The sequence below is a fragment of the Hippopotamus amphibius genome, chromosome 16, assembly GCF_030028045.1.
Source record: "Hippopotamus amphibius kiboko isolate mHipAmp2 chromosome 16, mHipAmp2.hap2, whole genome shotgun sequence".
Taxonomy (NCBI): Eukaryota; Metazoa; Chordata; class Mammalia; order Artiodactyla; family Hippopotamidae; genus Hippopotamus; species Hippopotamus amphibius.
In genome coordinates this window covers 53358837-53363001 of record NC_080201.1, presented here as the reverse complement: position 1 = coordinate 53363001, position 4165 = coordinate 53358837, and positions in this window count along the sequence as shown.

Below are 4165 nucleotides of genomic sequence, written 5' to 3'. Positions count from 1 at the left end.
TTTTGCCGCCGAGCGTTGTGGGAGTTGTAGTCCTGACGATGTCGGGCGAGTGGGCTCCATGATGGTGGTATGCCTCGCGAAGCACCTTGGGAGTTGTAGTCGCATAAAGTGACTCCTCTGGGCATTGTGGGAGTTGTAGTTTCAGAAGGAGGAGCTGCAGTGTCGGGCAAGGTGGGTTGTCAGGAGTCAGGGCGTTATGGGAGCTCTGAAGTCAGCAGCCAGAGCTCTAAAGGCAGAAAAAGCTGTATACTCCCCCGTGCAGGGTACAATGGAGACGGTATAGAGCTGTCATTCTGACTCTAGAAGGTATAAAAAAAAACTTGCTAAAACACTCAGATGTTCTGACTCAGCAGATCTGGGGTGAGACCCATTCATTTACATTTCTGACAAGTTTCTAGGTGATATTGATGCTTCTGTTCCATGGCCCACATCTTGAAGAGTGAGACTGTAGAGAATTCATGGGAATCTACTGCTTCCTTCTTCAAGAGGCTAGTGATGGGGCCATGGTTGCTGGAGGGGGATATCTAAGGTGGGGAGCAAAGCTCCCCCACAACCCTTGGGCCCCCAAAGATGAATGGGTTAGGATTAGGTACCTAAGGATGCCCCTGCTTTGGATAGGACGGAGGGAAGTGGGGCAAAGGAAAGGACTGAGGTTTTCTTCATTTTACCATTTTTTTTCTTCCAATTTTATTGAGGGGGGGTTAAAAGACAGAGTTGTTATAATGAAAAGAGCTGGGATTCTGGGGTCAGAGCTCAAAATTCAGGCTGTGTTGACCTCATCACCTCCCTGAACCTCAGTGTCTACATCTGGACAGTGAAGATCCTGGTGGTACCATACTCATGGGGTTGAGATTGGGTTGAATGTTCCATGTAAAGTGCTTGAAATGGTCTTGATGTTTTATAACTGCTCAATAAATGGTAGTCCATGTCATTGCCACTACATTATCATGACTGTTATGATTATTTCTAGAGTTCAGTCTTCTCAAATTTAACAGTAACTTAGTAGGGGCTGCTGGCCCCTTGGATGTCCCAAAGAGTAGCTGGCATCTGAGACATGGGCCTTCCTTTCCCCTAGTTCCCACAGCCATAGTTCTCTCAGTCTTTGCCCCTGTCCCTGAGTGAGTTGTGGGAAACTGGCCGGAGTTCAAGAGGGGTGCATCAGAACGGCCTCAAGAAATGTGTGGCAATATCGGGAAGCCTGGGCTCCCTTACACAGACTGAGGTCCTCATTTTCCAAGGTTGGGTGAGACTGAAGGAGAATACCCCCGTGGGATATCCAGGTGACTCTTACCTCCAACTCTGTCTTCCGAGCATCACATCCCTTTTGAAAGGGTTTGGGCTTTGAGGCCTGCTGGAGGGCATCCCCACGAGATGGGGAAGATGGCCCCTGTGAAAGGGGCTGGTGGAGCAACAGGCAGGGAGGCCCCCTGGAGGGGGGTCCCAAGTTGAAGCTAAATGAGCCCTACTTTGAAGATCAGGTTGGTAGTTACCCTTTACTTCCTCTTTGCCAGCCCCAGGCTTTTAGTAGAAGCTTGTTCATGTTTCCCACTTGGGTCCAGCTTGGCTTCAGGGAATCAAAGGGGGGCTCTGAGTCCACAGTCAGCCCAGAGCGTTCATGGGGGAGCAGCACCTGAGTTCAAAATGATGGGAGCAGCAGAGGTAACCAGAGGAGCCCCCAAGAGGGTGATGAATCTTGGGGAGCAGCAAGTTGGAAGCACAGATCCAGCTGCCTTCTTCCAGGGCCAACCTTGGGGAATTGGTATTTGACTTTTGTTATGAGAGCTCTTGGGTTTCCTCATAGGAAGACAAATAAAAGTGATTTCACTCGTAACCCACCAGTACCTACTCTGAGCAGAAGACATAACAGACAAAGGCCTGGAGGTGTCAAACGGCATAGGCCGTGGACGGTGAGGTCCAGAGGCAAGGACATTGTGGAGAGGGACCCTCTGAGTGGGGTGGGAGAAGAGCTTTGAATCAGGGGGTTTTGAGGGGCCTTGGCATAGGGGCAATGTGAGGGAGGAACCCCTTGAAACAGGGATTGTGGGAGAAGGGGGCACTAAGGCAGGGATACTGTGAGAGATGGGAGCATCCCTGAGACAGGGGGATGCAGGGAGATGAGGGGAGCAGGGGTCTATGGCTGGTGGGCCCTGAATTAGGGGGATGGAGGGAGATAAGGGGATACCTGAAAAGACTGTGAGAGATGGACCCTGGCCCTGTGGTCCCTCTAGCCTGAGGCCTCCTTCCTGCCTCTTGGATCCCTGGAGGAAGTGGAGCTGGGAGGGTAGGAGGACATTCACATAGACAATCAGAAACCTGGGTTATATTTCTGCTGTGTGACTTCAAGGAAGTCCTTGCCCTCTCTGGGCCTCAGATTGCCCCCCTGTCTATGGGAATATTTCTTACCCTGTACTTGATGAATAAAGTAGTTTCTCTGGCCTCCCTAGGAGAGAGAGGTCCAGGCTCTAGCAACCCTTCCAGGCTCTACCCTGGGTATCACAGCGATGTCTGGCACACATGGCCCCTGCCCTCTGACTGCCTTCCCCCTGAGATTCAGGCACTTCTCAGCATTGTCTTGTGCAGCGGGCATGTGCACACACTCACATTCATGTGAACTGTCAGCATCCCCGTCACCCAGACACCTGCGCTGGGAGGCAGGCAGGCCCAGGACCAGCCCCAGGCCTTCCTCTCACTCCCATCTCTGGGCTGTGTTAGAAAGGCTGCCTCGAGGGAAGCAGTAGAGCTGCCCAACCAGAAGGGCTAAAATTCAAAAGACTGACAATAGCAAGTGTGGACGAGGATGTGGAGCAACTGGAACTTTGATACACTGTGGGAATGGAGATGACACAAGAGCTTTGGAAAGGGTGTGGCTGTTTCCATTAAAAATAAACACAGTCTATCCCCTGATCAGTCATCCTTAGGCATGTACCCAACAGAGATGCACACATGTGTCGTCAGAGGATATTACTAGGATGTTCCTCTTCCTAGAGGCTCCCAAAGTGGAAACAAATGTCCATCAACAAGAAAATGGGTCAACAAATCGCACAATAGTCACACAGTGGAAAACTCCGCAGCACTGAAACAGAGCAGGCTACTAATACACGTGATACGCTGGATGACTGTCACAGACGTGATGTTGTGGACAGGAAGCCAGACACACAAGGCAGCATGCCATAAGGCCGCATTTCAACAAAGTCCAGGAACTGGTACAACTAAAGAATGGTGTCAGTAAGCAGATCAGAGTTGCCCCTGGAGGGGGGCTGACTGGAAAGGGGCATGAGGGAACTTTCTGGGTGGTGGCTACATGGATGTGATTTTTTAAATCCTTGAGCTGTGCCCTTGAGATTTGTGCATGTCACCATATGAAAGTTGATCACAACAAAAAGAGAGAGAAGAGCACAGTGACTCAAAGCTTGGACAGCCTAGGTTCAGATCCCAGATTTGTCACCACTCAGCTGTGTGACCTTGAGCAAGTCACTCTCCCTCTCTGTGCCTTGTGAGGATTAAGTGAGCTGATATAGGTAGAGTGCTTAGAAGCGGGCAGAGCCAGAGTGGGAGCTCAATGAACCATTAGCATCATGGCCTCCCTGGGGACCTCTCCAATATGAGAGGATCAGAGTCTGATTCCCTTCCTCTCCCCTGTTCTGATCCCATGATCCCAACACCTGGCGAATTCAAGGTGCTCTCACTCTAACCCTTGTTGGGTCTACAGCTCCATGATTTGATGACTTTGAGATTCCATGACTCCCAGGCTCATGCCAGGCTAAATTCCTGGGGTTGTGTGAATCACCCACCATGGGTGCCAGCACAGGGAACGCAGTCCTACCCACACCCCGGGTCCACAAAACAAGCACGACACACACGCGGCTTCTCTCTCCCCGCTGATATATTTGATAATTGTCCAGAACCAGAGACGGCGTCAGCCAGGGGCTGAGGGGGGAGTAAAAAAGAGCCCAGGGAAGGGGCTGGGAGGCAGGGTGAGGAGAGGGAGAGGAACAGACACACACACAAAAGAGAGAGAGGAGAGAGGCCGGGGGCGGGGGCGGGGGCGGGGTGGGGAAAGAAGCCAGCCAGTGGGGGGAGAGGGGCACGGAGGCGGGAGATACCTTGAGGGGGTGGGGCCGAGGTGGGGCCCCGGGGAGAGAGGGCCCCTCCCCCCAGAATACAA